This window comes from Aquarana catesbeiana, linkage group LG01 (genome assembly GCF_042186555.1).
Source record: "Aquarana catesbeiana isolate 2022-GZ linkage group LG01, ASM4218655v1, whole genome shotgun sequence".
In the NCBI taxonomy this organism is placed as follows: domain Eukaryota; kingdom Metazoa; phylum Chordata; class Amphibia; order Anura; family Ranidae; genus Aquarana; species Aquarana catesbeiana.
Genome location: NC_133324.1, coordinates 523,465,874 through 523,484,160, shown reverse-complemented (window position 1 = coordinate 523,484,160; position 18,287 = coordinate 523,465,874). Strand labels below are relative to the sequence as shown.

Genomic DNA, 18,287 nt, shown 5'->3' with positions numbered 1-18,287 from the left:
AGCGGGGAACAGACACCCTACCTCCACACAGGGTCTACGACTGCCCCATCGAGCTCCTTTCTGGTGCTGCTATTCCGTTTGGTCGGATCTTCCCACTGTCTGAGAAGGAATTAGCAGCTCTAAAGGCATACATTTTTGAAAGACTCCAGAAAGGTTTAATTCGCCCTTCTACCTCACCTGCCGGGGCGGGAATATTCTTTGTGGAGAAGAAGTACCATTGACTACGGCCATGTGTAGATTACCGGGACCTGAGCAAGATTACGGTGAAGAACCGTTACCCTCTTCCCTTGGTCCCTGAGCTTTTTCAAAGACTTCGTTCTGCTACCATTTCTACTAAACTTGACCTGAGGGGAGCTTACAACCTCATACGGCAGAGGGACGAGTGGAAGACCGCCTTCCGTACCCGATTTGGCCACTACGAGTATCTTGTCATGCCTTTCGGTCTGTGTAACGCCCCAGCTACATTACAACACTTTATCAATGACGTTTTCAAAGACTATCTGGACATTTTTGTTATTGTTTACTTAGACGACATTCTTGTGTTCTCCACTTCCCTTGCTGATCATCGGGAGCATGTCAAGGATGTTCTCTGCCGTCTCCGCTTACATGGACTCTATGCCAAACCTGAGAAATGCAAGTTTGAGTGGCAGAGTATCCAGTTTATGGGCTTGATCATCTCTACCGGAGGAATTGAAATGGACCCCCAGAAAGTGTCTGCAATCCTGACCTGGCCAGCACCCACTGATAAGAAGAGGATGCAGCGGTTCGTTGGGTTTGCTAATTTTTATCGCAGATTTATCAAGAACTTTTCAGCCATCATTACACCAATTACCCAACTCACTAAACAGGGTGTTCGTTTCCGCTGGTCTCCTGAAGCCCAGGCTGCCTTCGAGACTCTTAAAGGACTATTTACAACTGCCCCTGTACTAAGTCATCCAGACCCAGCACTACCTTATATCCTGGAGGTAGATGCTTCTAAAAGTGCAGTCGGGGGAGTTCTGTCTCAGCGCCAAGGTCCCAAGCATTCAATACATCCGGTAGACTTCTTCTCTAGGAAAATTGCTCCGGCGGAGAGGAACTATGACCTTGGAGATCGGGAGCTTCTCACCATAAAGGCCACCCTGGAAGAGTGGAGGTATTTGTTAGAAGGAGCTGTTCATCCTATATTGATTTATACAGATCACAAGAACCTCGAATATTTAAGGACTGCCAAAAGACTAAAACCCCACCAGGCCCGATGAGCACTTTTCTTTTTGAGGTTCTTGTTCCATATTACCTATAGACCCGGAACAAAGAACGTCAAGCCTGATGCGCTGTCGCGCATGTTCGAGGATCCAAAAGACTTACCGGTATCTGACACCATCCTACCAGCAGGAAATTTTCTGTTGCTGCAGCCCGATCTCATGTCACAGCTGAAGCAGACATCCGCAGTTTCCCTTGATCCTATCAAGGAGACATTACAGGCAAGAGAGGGACTTCTTTGGAAGGGGAACCAAGTCTTCTTCCCAGAAGCAGTCCGGTTACCAGTTCTGGGATTCTGCCATGATCACCCCCTTGCAGGTCACTTCGGCATTTGCAAAACAATAGAATTAGTACAACGCACATTCTGGTGGCCAGATTTGGAAAGAGACTGCAAGAAATACATAGACACCTGCATTACCTGCATCCGGAGTAAAAGCACCCGAAACAAGGCTTGGGGTTTGCTCAGACCCTTACCTGTGCCCGACAGGCCGTGGGCCATGACCTCCATGGACTTTATAGTTGAACTGCCACCCTTTGAAAACTGTACAGCCATCTTCGTCATAGTGGACCGGCTGACTAAGATGAACCGGGTTTGGTTGGCTACAACCATTCTGACACTGGCCTTTCCGTCAAAGAGGTTAGCTCCTAAATTTCTTGGGCCGTTTCCTGTGAGGAGAAGGATTAATGATGTTTCCTACGAGCTATCTCTACCAGAATCCTTCAGCATACATCCAGTATTTCATGTATCTTTGTTAGAGCCCGCTTTGCCAGATCCCTTCCCTAATCGGGAGTCTAGACCACCTGAACCAGTGATGATCAATGGGGACGAGGAGGTGGAGCAATTGTAGACTGCAGGAGGAGAAGTGGTCAACTGCAATATCTAATCAAGTGGAGAGGTTATAGGCTGGAGGAAAACTCCTGGGAACCAGAGCAGAATGTACATGCTATGGACTTAATACATGCCTCAGTCATCCATTGAAGAGGAACCAACTGGGCATCCGGAGGAGGGGGCAATGTCAGGTGAGTCGTCCGCAGAGTACAGCTGATGCTCTCAGGTGGACACCTGTGCGCAGGCACCAACAGGGTACTCGCAGAACAGCCATGGGCGCATCAGTAAATGCGCATGTGCGTGTGCGCGCACGCCTGTCATCGGACCTGGCGCCAGACGGCCTATTTAAACACAGACTCAGTACTGGCTAGTTGCTGCTTGGTCTACAGCGTGTACCCGAATTCTTGTTACCTGTGTTGACTCCTGATTACTGTTACAGCCTGCTACCCGACTACCTTTCTGCCTGCTGTTTGCACCTGATCTGCCTGCCGCCAAACCTGCCTGTGACCCGACTACTCTTCTGCCTGCTGTTTGCACCTGATCTGCCTACCTGCTGCCAAACCTGCCTGTGACCCGACTACTCTCCTGCCTGCTGTTGTAACTGATTTGTCTAGCCGTTGCCAAGTCTGCTTGTGACCTGACTACGTTCCTGCCATCTGATCTGTCTCTCTGCTGCCGAGACCTGCCAGTGATCCAGCTACGTTCCTGTCTGCTTCTAGTCAAGTCCAGCTGCCCACCTGTGTGTTCCTGTCAACTACCTACACAGACTTCAAGACTTTCCCTAGGCACTCTTACTCCACCGTGCTCCAGCTCCAGCTGCCCCACTACCAGCGGCCCTAGAGCCGGAGTTGTACGGGAGGCCTTCCTCTACGCGTCAGGCTCGCCATCAGGTACTTGACAGCACCGCTCCTTCTGATGGCTGATATAACTGTAATGCAGGAACCCTTTAGGAACCTTGGATCCTCCGGTCCAACCGCACGCTGGTCCAGCTGACTGTGCTCTGGAGCTCCTCAGAGGCCAAACGATTCCGCTCCGCGCCTTCCAGGCCGCAGTCTGTCGGTCACACACAGACCTCCCTGCAGGTAGGCTGACTTTGAATGGCGTCCCAAGAGGCCAGAAAATGGCCGCACTGCCCCTTTTATTTGCCTAACCAGCAGGCTGTTTTCTGACCTGGCATTGTGAGTGGGTAGGTAGTTCACAGACTGCGTTTTAGCACTTGAGTCACTTCCTCATTGACTACATCTCCCACAATGCTTTGTAGCGTGCCTTTCATGAAACCAAACAAAAGTCTTAATAGCATTAAATAGAAAGGACACTAGAGGGAGCCAAACTCTCACTTAACCACTTGCCGACCGCCTCACGCAGATATACTGCGGCAGAATGGCATGGGCAGGCAGAATCACGTACCTGCACGTGATCTGCCTCCCGCAGGCGGGGGGTCCTGTCGGACCCCCCCCCGATGCCCAAGGCGGTCGGCTTGTGTCTGGGAGCGATGAGAGGTGAGGGGGAGACCATCCATTCGTGGCCCCCCCTCGTGATCGCTCCCAGCCAATCAGATTCTTCCTCTGCTGCTGTATGCTAAACAGCAGCAGAGGAAATGATGTCATCTCTCCTCGGCTCTGTATTTTCCGTTCCGACGCCGAGGAGAGAAGACTTCAATGTGAGTGCACAACACATACACACTCAGTAGAACATGCCAGGCACACAATACACACCTGATCCCCCCCCCAATTACCCCCCCAATTACCCCCCCCGTCACACTGACACCAAGCAGTTTTTTGTTTTTTTTTTCTGATTACTGCATTGGTGTCAGTTTGTGACAGTTAGTGTGGTAGGGCAGTTAGTGTTAGCCCCCTTTAGGTCTAGGATACCCCCCTAACCCCCCCTAATAAAGTTTTTACCCCTTGATCACCCCCCGTCGCCAGTGTCAGTAAGTGATCATTTTTCTGATCGCTGTATTAGTGTCATTGGTGACGCTATTTAGGGAGGTAAATATTTAGGTTCGCCGTCAGCGTTTTATAGCGACAGGGACCCCCATATACTACCTAATAAATGTTTTAACCCCTTGATTGCCCCCTAGTTAACCCTTTCACCAGTGATCACCGTATAACTGTTACGGGTGACGCTGGTTAGTTTATTTTTTATAGTGTCAGGGCACCCGCCGTTTATTACCGAATAAAGGTTTAGCCCCCTGATCACCCAGAGGTGATATGTGTCACCCCAGGCAGCGTCAGATTAGCGCCAGTACCCCTAACACCCACACACACAGCATACGCCTCCCTTAGTGGTATAGTATCTGAACGAATCAATATCTGATCCGATCAGATCTATACTAGTGTCCCCTGCAGTTTAGGGTTCCCAAAAACGCAGTGTTAGCGGGATCAGCCCACATACCTGCTAGCACCTGCGTTTTGCCCCTCCGCCCGGCCCAGCCCAGCCCACTCAAGTGCAGGATCGATCGATCACTGTCACTTACAAAACACTAAACGCATAACTGCAGCGTTCGCAGAGTCAGGCCTGATCCCTGCGATCGCTAACAGTTTTTTTGGTAGCATTTTGGTGAACTGGCAAGCACCAGCCCCAGGCAGCGTCAGGTTAGCGCCAGTACCGCTAACACCCACGCACGCACCGTACACCTCCCTTAGTAGTATAGTATCTGAACGGATCAATAGCTGATCCGATCAGATCTTTACTAGCGTCCCCAGCAGTTTAGGGTTCCCAAAAACGCAGTGTTAGCGGGATCAGCCCAGATACCTGCTAGCACCTGCGTTTTGCCCCTCCGCCCGGCCCAGCCCAGCCCACCCAAGTGCAGTATCGATCGATCACTGTCACTTACAAAACACTAAACGCATAACTGCAGCGTTCGCAGAGTCAGGCCTGATCCCTGCGATCGCTAACAGTTTTTTTTTTGTAGCGTTTTGGTGAAGTGGCAAGCACCAGCGGCCTAGTACACCCCGGTCGTAGTCAAACCAGCACAGTAGTAACACTTGGTGACGTGGCGAGTCCCATAAGTGCAGTTCAAGCTGGTGAGGTGGCAAGCACAAGTAGTGTCCCGCTGCCACCAAGACGACAAACACAGGCCCATCGTGCCCATTAGTGCCCTTCCTGCTGCATTCGCCAATCCTAATTGGGAACCCACCACTTCTGCAGCACCCCTACTTCCCCCATTCACATCCCCAACCAAATGCAGTCGGCTGCATGAGAGTCATTTTTATGTCCTCCCGAGTATCCCTACCCAAGGAACCCCCCCAAAAAAAGATGTTGTGTCAGTTATAAAAGTTACAGTTACAAAAAAAAATTATAAAATAAAAAAAAAATAGTTGTTTCATTGTTCTTTCTCTCTCTATTCTCTCTCTATTGTTCTGCTCTTTTTTACTGTATTCTATTCTGAAATGTTTTATTGTTATTATGTTTTATCATGTTTCCTTTTCAGGTATGCAATTTTTTATACTTTACCGTTTACTGTGTTTTATTGTTAACCATTTTTTTGTCTTCAGGTACGCAATTCACAACTTTGAATGGTTATACCAGAATGATGCCTGCAGGTTTAGGTATCATCTTGGTATCATTCTTTTCAGCCAGCGGTCGGCTTTCATGTAAAAGCAATCCTAGCGGCTAATTAGCCTCTAGACTGCTTTTACAAGCAGTGGGAGGGAATGCCCCCCCACCGTCTTCCGTGTTTTTCTCTGGCTCTCCTGTCTCAACAGGGAACCTAAGAATGCAGCCGGTGATTCAGCCAGCTGACCATAGAGCTGATCGGAGACCAGAGTGGCTCCAAACATCTCTATGGCCTAAGAAACCGGAAGCTACGAGCATTTCATGACTTAGATTTCGCCGGATGTAAATAGCGCCATTGGGAAATTGGGAAAGCATTTTATCACACTGATCTTGGTGTGGTCAGATGCTTTGAGGGCAGAGGAGAGATCTAGGGTCTAATAGACCCCAATTTTTTCAAAAAAGAGTACCTGTCACTACCTATTGATATCATAGGGGATATTTACATTCCCTGAGATAACAATAAAAATGATTAAAAAAAAAATGAAAGGAACAGTTTAAAAATAAGATTAAAAAAGCAAAAAAAAATAATAAAGGAAAAAAAAAAAAAAGCACCCCTGTCCCCCCCTGCTCTCGCGCTAAGGCGAACGCAAGCGTCGGTCTGGCGTCAAATGTAAACAGCAATTGCACCATGCATGTGAGGTATCACCGCGAAGGTCAGATCGAGGGTAGTAATTTTAGCAGTAGACCTCCTCTGTAAATCTAAAGTGGTAACCTGTAAAGGCTTTTAAAAATGTATCTATTTTGTTGCCACTGCACGTTTGTGCACAATTTTAAAGCATGTCATGTTTGGTATCCATGTACTCGGCCTAAGATCATCTTTTTTATTTCAAACATTTGGGCAATATAATGTGTTTTAGTGCATTAAAATTTAAAAGTGTGTTTTTCCCCAAAAATGCGTTTGAAAAATCGCTGCGCAAATACTGTGTGAAAAAAAAAAATGAAACACCCACCAATTTAATCTGTAGGCCATTTGCTTTAAAAAAATATATAATGTTTGGGGGTTCAAAGTAATTTTCTTGCAAAAAAAAATATTTTTTTCATGTAAACAAAAAAAGTCAGAAAGGGCTTTGTCATCAAGTGGTTAGAAGAGTGGGTGATGTGTGACATAAGCTTCTAAATGTTGTGCAAAAAGTGCCAGGACAGTTCAAACCCCCTCCAAATGACCCCATTTTGGAAAGTAGACACCCCAAGCTATGTGCTGAGAGGCATGTCGAGTCCATGAAATATTTAATATTGTGACACAAGTTGCGGGAAAAAGACAAATTTTTTTTTTTTGCACAAAGTTGCCACTAAATGATATATTGCTCAAACATGCCATGGGAATATGTGAAATTACACCCCAAAATACATTCTGTTGCTTCTCCTGAGTACAGGGATACCACATGTGTGAGACTTTTTGGGAGCCTAGCCGCGCACGGGACCCCGAAAACCAAGCACCGCCTTCAGGCTTCCTAAGGGCGTAAATTTTTTATTTCACTCTTCACTGCCTATCACAATTTCGGAGGCCATGGAATACCCAGGTGGCACAAAACCCCCCCAAATGACCCTTTTTTGGAAAGTAGACACCCCAAGCTATTTGCTGAGAGGTATAGTGAGTATTTTGCAGACCTCACTTTTTGTCACAAAGTTTTGAAAATTGAAAAAAAATGTTTTTTTCTTGTCTTTCTTCATTTTCAAAACAAATGAGAGCTGCAAAATTCTCACCATGCCTCTTAGCAAATAGCTTGGGGTGTCTACTTTCCAAAATGGGGTCATTTGGGGGGGGGGGGTTTGTGCCACCTGGGCATTCCATGGCCTCCGAAACTGTGATAGGCAGTGAAGAGTGAAATCAAAAATTTACACCCTTAGAAATCCTGAAGGCGGTAATTGGTTTTCGGGGCCCCGTACGCGGTTAGGCTCCCAAAAAGTCCCACACATGTGGTATCCCCATACTCAGGAGAAGCAGCTAAATGTATTTTGGGGTGCAATTCCACATATGCCCACGGCCTGTGTGAGGCCTGTGTGAGCAATATATCATTTAGTGACAACTTTGCGCAAAAAAAAAAAAAAAAGTGTCACTTTCCCGCAACTTGAGTCAAAATATAAAATATTCCATGGACTCAACATGCCTCTCAGCAAATAGCTTGGGGTGTCTACTTTCCAAAATGGGGTCATTTGGGGGTGGGTTGTGTCATCTGGGCATTTTATGGCCTTCAAAACTGTGATAGGTAGTGAGGAGTGAAATCAAAATTTTACGCCCTTAGAAATCCTGAAGGCAGTGATTGGTTTTCGGGGTCCCGTACGCGGCTAGGCTCCCAAAAAGTCCCACACATGTGGTATCCCCGTACTCAGGAGAAGCAGCTGAATGTATTTTGGGGTGCAATTCCACATATGCCCATGGCCTGTGTGAGCAATATATCATTTAGTGACAACTTTTTGTAATTTTTTTTTTTTTTGTCATTATTCAATCACTTGGGACAAAAAAAATTTATATTCAATGGGCTCAACATGCCTCTTAGCAATTTCCTCGGGGTGTCTACTTTCCAAAATGGGGTCATTTGGGGGGGGGGGGGGGTTGTACTGCCCTGCCATTTTAGCACCTCAAGAAATGACATAGGCAGTCATAAACTAAAAGCTGTGTAAATTACAGAAAATGTACCCTAGTTTGTAGACGCTATAACTTTTGCGCAAACCAATAAATATACGCTTATTGACTTTTTTTTACCAAAGACATGTGGCCGAATACATTTGGCCTAAATGTATGACTAAAATTGAGTTTATTGGATTTTTTTTATAACAAAAATTAGAAAATGTCATTTTTTTTCAAAATTTTCGGTCTTTTTCCGTTTATAGCGCAAAAAATAAAAACCGCAGAGGTGATCAAATAACATCAAAAGAAAGCTCTATTTGTGGGAAGAAAAGGACGCAAATTTCGTTTGGGTACAGCATTGCATGACCGCGCAATTAGCAGTTAAATCGACGCAGTGCCAAATTGTAAAAAGTGCTCTGGTCAGGAAGGGGGTAAATCCTTCGGGGGCTGAAGTGGTTAAAGAACATCACATTATTTACATAGTAACTTAGGTGGCAAAACCCCCTGCGCTACACAAAGTAGTACACATATGCTGGCAATGCCGTGGTCAGCTACTCATATTGTTATTTATAGGTCATAGGAAATGACCACCGCTAATATTGGGTCTACCACTAGATGGTATGTAGTTCCTATGCATGTATCACAAGTCAGTATTTATAGGAGAAACTAGTCATACATCATAAATGTGAAGAGGCTTTCTGAGATGTCCTCCAGACCTCCCAGTGCTTATGGAATATTGGGGCTCTTCTTTCTTTTAGTTTTTCCATGGTATATTGTGCATTGAATCTAGATATTACTTCTTCAATTTTTGGAGGTGCTTTTGAGCACCATTCCTTTGCTAGGGTAATGCGTGCTGCAAATAAGACATGGATAACTACTTTCCTGGAAAGTGGGGGGAAGTGTTCGTATTTTAGCGTCTCATGTATAAATGACTATTGCTATTTATTTAGAGCATGCTGCTATGATTTTTTACTCATTGGGGAGACAGCCACCTTCTACGCTCCCCGCTTTCTGGTATGTTATCTTTTACATCCCCATGCTTTTAAAGCCCTTTAGCATTTGCTATATATCCAACTAAGGTCTGTGCTGTCTATTTAGAGCACGCTGCAGTAAGTATGTCTACACTGGGAAGGCATCTATATTATACGCCCTCTTTTCTCTGCATCAAATAGAAGGAACCAGCTGTCTGTGGAAATATCTTTTATTTTGGATAGGTCTAATAAGGTGTGTTTCGGAGTACGCTGCTTTCCAATCTTAGCTCCCACCCTTTCCACAGGTTTAACTTTGTGGTCCTATACATTATTATACTTGAGATCCCCCTTCTTCCGAGCTTTTCGTAAGGCCGCATCCCTATCACGAAAGTGGAGAATGCGCACCAAAACGGGTCGGGGATGGGTGTGTTTTTGAGTACACTGGTTTCCAACCTGTAAATATACCGTAAACGGATTATATAAGGATTGGTGTCAATTTTTGAAGTGGCACTGTCCCAAGTTATAGTATTATTTGCCTTGCAGATCCATATCTGCGATGCCTTTAACCACTTCAGCCCCGGAAGAATTTACCCCCTTCCTGACCAGAGCACTTTTTGCAATACGGCACTGCGTCGTTTTAACTGACAATTGCGTGGTCGCAATATTTTTTACTTTTTGCTATAATAAATATCCCCAAAAAATATATAAAAAAACGAATTTCTTTCTCAGTTTAGGTCGATATGTAATATCCAAACAAAAGAACTTGCTGCTCCAGGTGAGACAGGAAGCCTGAAGATATCACAGATGCCTGTCTCCGCATACGATCAACACTGAAGAAATGGCTGGAACTCCAAGATCCATCAACATTCTTATTTAATAAACAAACATCCCAAGTGTTACAAACAGTTCAAATGGTAGACGCGTTTCGCACACTAACAGCTGGGCTTATTCATTATCTGGTAATGAATAAGCCCAGCTGTTAGTGTGTGAAACGCGTCTACCGTTTGAACTGTTTGTAACACATGGGATGTTCGTTTAATAAGAATTTTGATGGATCTTGGAGTGCAGCCATTTCTTCAGTGTTAGGCCGATATGTAATCTTCTACATATTTTTGGTGAAAGAAAAAAAAAAAATCGCAATAAGCATATATTGATTGGTTTACCCAAAAGTTATAGCGTCTACAAAATAGGGGATAGATTTATGGCATTTTTATTATTATTTTATTTTTGTTATTAGTAATGGGGGCGATCTGTGATTTTTATTGTGACTGCAACATTGTGGCGGACACATCGGACACTTTTGACACTATTTTGGGACCAGTGACATTTATACAGCGATCAGTGCTATAAAAATGCACTGATTACTGTGTAAATGACACTGGCAGGGAAGGGGTTAAACACTAGGGAGTGATCATGGCGTTAAGTGTGTCCTAGGGAGTGATTCTAATTGTGGGGGTGGGGGGGTGGGCTCACTACAACATGACAGAGATCACGGCTCCCGATGACAGGGAGCAGTAGATCCCTGTCACGTTGATAGGCAGAACAGGGAAATGCCTTGTTTACATAGGCATCTCCCCGTTCTGCCACTCCATGTCACGATTGCAGGCCCCCGGCAGACAGAGTCTGCAGGACCCGCGGGCACGCTCACGGAGTGCCACTAAGCTGCATCTTAAAGGGGACGTACAGGTACACCCATTTGCCCAGCCATGCCATTGTGCCAACGTACATTGTCGTGCAATGGTCGGCAAGCAGTTAAATCCTATTATCTCCTGTGGTATTAATTATAAGGGAGCCCTTTTGACTCCACAGCCTATTTCTAACCAATACGGGGACCTTATACTAGAGTATGTAGATCTTGTGTCAGCACCAATTATATGGGGAAGTGTTTCTTGTGGCTACATACCTTTTTTTTTAATCAAATAATACGTTTTTATTGAGCATAGAAAGAAATTGTACATACATGGTCCTTAGCAAAACAAGTATATAAGATTTGTAAATTTCAGCATATATAAATTCAGTATATTATACAAAACATTCTGCAGAATGACACCCCACCTGCCCATGCATTCAAATAACACCTTATCCATCAACATAAAGTACAGCCATACAATCAGTCATCCAGGACTTCTGAGAGGTAGGGTAAAAATGTTTACAAGCGTTAGAATAGTTGGTCATACATCAGATATACTGGGGACATCCAACCACGTGGCCCATAGCTTATCGAATTTGCCGCTTTTACTGCTATGTTGGTAAATGAGCTTCTCCAATCTAACAGTGTCACCCATTTGGGTAATCCATTCCTGCAACATGGGGGGCTCCGTGGATTTCCAGTGTCTCAGAATCATTTTTCTGGCCTGAAAGAGAGCTCTTGCTACAGCCTGTATAGGGATCTCTTCAATCGGAAGCGTGTCTAAAATACCCAGCAGGCAGTGCTTGAGGTCAGCTGGGATCGTAATCTGGAAAACCCTATTAAGCGTGTCTAGGACCTGTTTACAATATAAATGGAGCTTTGGGCATCTCCATAGGAGGTGTATTAAATCCCTGTGATCTCTACTGCATCTGGTGCAGGTGGAATCATAGCCCACCCCATGCGGGCCAACCTGGCCCGCATGGGGTGTGTAGTGGACCCTCAGGAGGATATATAGTTGCGACAGGCGCTGAGCCTGTAGGGCTTTCCCCCACTGCTCCTCTTCAAAGACCCCAACATCTCGTTCCCACTGCGACACCGCCTTATGAGGTGAGTCCCCATGGAAAAGATTGAGGAGCATGGCATAGCTGCAGGAGATAAATCCTTTATAGGTGGTGACCTCAAACAAGTAATTGAGGTAGAATCCAAGACCCATTGGTCCCCTCCTCCCTGCGCCCTGACCGCATGCTGAAGTGCATGTAGTAGAAGTGCATTGTGGAGGGGTGTCGAAAGGCCTCTCTAAGTTCCGAAAATGACCTTAGCTTCCCATCTCGAAAGATGTGGGTCAGGTGAGAAATGCCAAAGTGCTTTCTACTTTGTGCCGTAATGGAGTTTCACTAGTTCCGGAAAGTAGTTATCCCAGATGGGACTGTATTTGGCAAATCCCTGTACACCCTGCATCATCCTGGCCTTATTCCAAATTTTCTGCATAAGTAGTTTAGCAGAAGAGTCTACTAAGTTTAATTGCAGCTCTTGTGGGGGGTGCACTTCCCGCGCTATGTGCTGTAACTGTGAGGCTAAGTAATAGAGCCAGGGATTGGGTAATGCAAGTCCACCAGCTTCTTTTGGAGGCTGTAGCTGCTCTAATTTTATTCTAGCTGGTTTAGATTGCCAGATTGGGGATCTAAAGGTTGAGTTTATAGTACAGAACTTTTTCAACGGGATGACCATGGGGCTTTGGGTAGTATATAGAGCAACTGTGGTATCATAATCATCTCTATGAGGTTTATCCATCCCACCCGAGACATCTTTAGCCTGCTCCATATCTTAACCCAATTGCAACAGCGATTGAGTAAAGGGGTCCGATTAAGTCTGACATAGTCTAGCGGGTAGGGGGTAACCTGTATGCCCAAGTATCTAAAAAATCCGGAAAGCGGATTCTCCTGTATGGTCAGTAGAGGGATCAGGTGTCACATCCAGCAACATAATGGAAGACTTTGTCCAATTTATGACCAAACCGGAGAACTCCCCAAACTCCCTTATCACCGTCATAGCCTCTCACAGAGAAGTAGATGTATCACCGAGGAACAGCGTAGTATCATCGACATACATAATTATTTTTTCATGAAGTTCCCCATATCTAAATCCCTGTATATTAGTATTAGAACAGATAAGGGCAGCCAGAGGCTCTATGGCCAGGGTAAACAAAAGAGGGGACAGGGGGCAACCCTGCCTTGTACTTCTGTGTAGATTAAAGCTCGAGGATATCCTGCCACCTTCTCGGATGGTCGCAACTGGGGCGCTATATAGTAGCTGTACCCATGAAATTAACTGGTCTCCAAACCCAAATTTGCACATGACTGCCCAGAGATATTCCCATTCAATGCTATTGAAAGCCTTGTGGGCATCAAGGGACAGTAATGCTCATCTCCGCCATTATGCGCTGGGGACTGGATATTGAGGAAAAGTTGTCGCAAATTGATGGCCGTCGATTTTATGGGGCATAAAACCGGACTGGCCAGAGTGGACAATTGAGGAGATTACTTTGTTTAAGTGCAGAGCCAGGACTTTTGCCAAAATCTTGACATCATTTTCAAAAGGGAAATAGGCCTATAAGATCCTGGATCAAGGGGATCCTTATTTGGCTTCAATATTAATACAAATGTTGGCTCTGGTCATGGATTGGGGAAGAACTCCCCTATCATCAATAACCTCCCTGGCGGTATGATTATTTCGGATTTTAGGTGCTGAAAGCGGTACAATTATTTTGCATGGAAATTTGGCATTTTATATTGTAGGCCTGTAATTCTTAACAATAACACACTTAAATCTGTCCATCAAGAGTCTAGTAGATATCCTGAGTATGATGAAGTTTGAAACACAAAATCATAAATTATAATATAATAAATATAAATAATTAAAAAAAATAATATAATAATAATAAAATACATTTCCCCACGATTCACTATCACTCAATTCTGCAAGTGTTCTAATCTAGTATCGCTGTTTTCTAGCTGGTCTAAAGCCACTTTTGATGTAAAGGGACACTTTTTGGTTGCTATGGACAATCTCAAGTTTCCAGGCAGAAAGAACAGTATATATAATATAAAACTGCATGCAGGGCATTGGACAAAACACTGGGGACAAAAGGGATGTGAAATAATTTCATACAGTACTGTAATCTGTAAGATTACAGTACTGTATGTGATATGATTTTTACATTTTTTTGAATTTGCCGCCAGGCTCCACCCCTGTGTGTCGTGACGCTCGCAGGGAACGGAGCCTGGCACAGAGAGGCTTTGGAGTAGGACAGAGCCCGCAGACAGCACGGGGGGACATCGCAGGATCCTGGGGACAAGGTAAGTATACCACACCAGGATCCTGCAATGCGATCCCGAGTGTGGCTCGGAGTTACCACTAATGGTGCTGAAATTTAACCCTGAGCCACACTCGGGAATACCGTCAGGGAGGCTACGTACCTTCAGCAGTCTAGGAAGTGTACACTCTGCATATTGTTTATAAACCCCTATGGGCAAGCCATCATCTCCTGGAGCTTAGGAGTTGGGAAACGCACTGGTTGCCATCTGCAATTCCTTCAAGGTCATAGTGGCATCTAATTGCAACCTGGAGGAGGCAGACATACAATGAAGTTGCACAGTAGTAAGATACTCGGTCAGGGAATCTATCGTATAGCTCTGTTGGTATTCACACAGGAAAGAATAGTAATCCAGTAAGTGGACATGATCTGGGATAGAGAATAAGTCACCCGTCCGGTATGTGAGCGTAACGCCCCAATGGAAGGTAACATTTGGTGGGCATGGGCAATTTTTGCTAGTAGGTGACCAGTGTGCTCACCCTCCTCCTAGAAAGCCAGCCTGTCGAAAAATCTTTTTTTCCGCCGGCGAAGCAGTGATGCGGCCAAGAGCCTCCTGGGCCGACAGCCATGCCTTGATAGTGCTATCTGTTGGGTCAGCAATGAAAGCTTTCTCCAAGTCACCTGCCATCCATTCCATGACCTCCCTCTGAGCATTTGTGTTACGCTTGATATCTTGAATCTCCCTAATAAAGATTCCCCTAAGCATAGCCTTAAAAGCCTCCCAGATGACATTGGTATTCACCTCATCTGTATGTATACGCCAGAATTCTAGGATTTGTGATACAATGTGCTCATGGGAGGGGAAGAGATAAAGCCAGAAGGCATTTAACTTCCATTGGGCCCTAGCCAGATCTGAAGGTAGGCATACCTCCAACTGCACCACTAGAGGGGAGTGATCCGATATTCTCCTGAGGGCATATGTAACCTCTGAAATATATCTTTCTGCAGCAAATGAACATAAGCACAGGTCTATACGAGACAACGAGGAGTAGCTCTTAGAAAAACAGGAGAACTGCTTCAGCCCTGGGTTTTTAGCCCGCCACGGATCCTTCCATCCCACCTCCTCTATCAATTTAGCAGTACGTTTAGTCCCTTGTCCAGCTGTGACTGGGGGATGTTTATCTAAAGCAGGGTCTGTATAGCAATTGAAATCACCCAGGACATAAAGTGGTGCCTCAGGGTATTTAATTTGATATGCCAGCTGTGCTCAAAGAGTCTGATTATTATATGTGGGTGGTATGTAAACAAAGGCAAGAATACATTTAAGGGAGTATTAATGACATACTAAGAAACCGTATCTCCCCTCATCTATCACTGAGTCACTCTCCTCATAATCTAAAGAGCTATGCACTAGTACACTCACAACCCTAGAATATGAAGTGCGAGTGGGGAGTGGTACGCCCTCCCCACCCATCGGAAACCCAAGCAGGTAACAGTCAGCGGTGAGATGCATCTCCTGTAGGGCACAAATTGCAAGTATTTGCGTAGCAAAGAAGACAGCATGTTGCGTTTTAGAGGGTCACTTAGCCCCCTAATTTTCCAGGAGAGTACTGATACTGTCATCATCTTAAAGGGGCTCGTGGGTGTATTGCAGGGTAATGGGGAAAGTATTGTTCCCCTGGAACCTTGGGCAGCAAGTTTATCATTTCCACAGATGTCAGTGCCAGCAATCCAGTGATAACCAGGACCACATACCATTCGTAATGGTTAACTCTTTGGGGCCATAGCAAGACCATTCTAATGCTCTGGAAAAATAAATCTATGAAAACCAGCTCAACGAGCACAACGGTGCTCCAAACTGCTGCAGTGCGGCATAACAGGGAAGATGAATAGCCTGTGAAGGCCAGGCAGTGTAAGAATCCTGAGTAACCGATATGTCCAGGCACTGAGTTGGCAAAAAGAACTTTTGATAAGTGGGGGACAACAGGTCCCAGTCACTGTCCATGTGACCGCCAACAGCGGTATTAAGAACTTGAGTGAGGAACAATAGAAGTAATTCAATGAACAAACACATTTCGGAATTCGCGTTTTGAAAAGTAAATCATTCAACGTTTCCAGCAGTACCCTTATTTAGGGGGGATAGAGGAGCAAACCTTTTTTTATTTGTATGCTTTTAGGTTTTGGCAGCAGGGCATTCAATCTTCCTCAGCCATTGGCCTCTGAGCTTGTCTGAGAGCGTTCTCATTGGCGTCCAGCCACGCTGATGCTTCGGCAGCTTTCTCAAAGAAGTGGGCTTGCCCCCTGGAGGTGATTCAGAGTTTTGCAGGATACAGCATTGTTTTTATACTCTTGCATCATCGACTATTATCTGCCTAAATCTACTCCCTGTTCTCCATTATGTGTTTTTTTTTTTTTGAAAATCTTTTTATTGAGTATAAGACATAAAGACAAACAACAGTAAACCTGCCACAGCCTTGGGACTAGACCCACGCAGGAGTCAGTGCCAGCCGGCAATTGGGCTGCTTCCATCATTAGTGACATACAGCTGTAGCACGTCCACAAGAAAAGAACAAACAACATAGTGCTGTATTGGCTCCTGCTCAATTGAAATATCTAAGGATCAAATCTTTCAGTCAAGACCCAAGTGACAATAATAGATATAAAATAATCCCTTATCAGAGATTACAATACAAAAAAGTCACCCAATGTATCAAAATCAAATCCACCCATAGAGTGGTATTATGTACATTAATCAATCTGCGGTTGCCGTGGAGGCCTCCACTAGCCATTTGGCTCACACTCTATCGTATTTTTTGGGGCATCCTCTATTTTGGTGAGTTTCCTTATAGAGTGGTAGTACTTTATTGAAATGTGTTTTTTATAGCAATATGGACGGTGGGGCACATTTTTTCCAGCAGAGAGTGATCATTTTCCTGGCATAGAAAATCAGGAGTCCAATCAGAGTAATCTCTGCTATCCTGGGGGCTAATTCTTCTACTAAGCCTAGAAGGCATATCTGCGGGGTTGGGGCTATACTGTATCTATTCCCACCACTTCTTGTATTACAGATAGTACTTGTGACCAGTAGATTTTAATTGCTGGGCAAGACCGGAATATGTGTATAAAGTCGCCTGGATCCCCAGTACATCTCCAACACTCCGAGGACAGGGAGGTTCTCATTTTATGCAATCTATACGGGGGCAATATATGCCCGGTGTAGTATTTTGTGTTGTATGAGACGGTCTCGAAGTGAGACCAGGATTTTAAAGGGGAAGTCCCACATGTCCTCCCAATCCTCGGAGTCTAGTCCCGGGACATCCTGTGTCCATCGCTGAGGGAGCTTTGACAGATCTGGAGAGAAAAGATCTGTGCTCAGTCTGAGGCTGTGGAACTTGGTGTAAGTGGAGCTGGTATAAGCGGGAGTTAAAAACCAGAGTTAGAGTGTACAAGTCTTGCTGTTTGTTTGTTTGCTGTTTGTTTGTTTGCTGTTTGTTTGCTGTTTGTTTGCTGGGTTTGCTGGGTTGTATTTTTGGGGCTTTTCCTTTTAGTTTTTCATTTGCTTTTTTCTGTCACTTTTTAAATAGCTTTTTTTTTTTTTTCCTCTGGTTCCTTCAGTCTATCAATTAAGGGGGGTGGTTAATTGCTCACAGATGCCTATTTAACTGGGTGTAGGACTCAGTCTGAGCGTGCTCAGTCTGAGGCTGTGGAACTCGGTGTAAGTGGAGCTGGTATAAGTGGGAGTTAAAAACCAGAGTTAGAGTGTACAAGTCTTGCTGTTTGTTTGCTGTTTGTTTGCTGGGTTGTATTTTTGGGGCTTTTCCTTTTAGTTTTTCATTTGCTTTTTTCTGTCACTTTTTAAATAGCTTTTTTTTTTTTTTTCTCTGGTTCCTTCAGTCTATCAAATAAGGGGGTGGTTAATTGCTCACAGGTGCCTATTTAACTGGGTGTAGGACTCAGTCTGAGCGTGCTCAGTCTGAGGAACTCGGTGTAAGTGGAGCTGGTATAAGTGGGAGTTAAAAACCAGAGTTAGAGTGTACAAGTCTTGCTGTTTGTTTGCTGTTTGCTGTTTGTTTGTTTGCTGTTTGTTTGCTGTTTGTTTGCTGGGTTGTATTTTTGGGGCTTTTCCTTTTAGTTTTTCATTTGCTTTTTTCTGTCACTTTTTAAATAGCTTTTTT

The 18,287-nt window shown here is 44.8% G+C and overlaps 1 protein-coding gene across 5 annotated transcripts in view; it reads right to left on the bottom strand.

The window, feature by feature from the left end:
- The window catches only part of PIP5K1C (phosphatidylinositol-4-phosphate 5-kinase type 1 gamma), a 501,728-nt gene that overhangs the window by 140,585 nt on the left and 342,856 nt on the right, over positions 1–18,287 (bottom strand). The window lies entirely within an intron of this gene.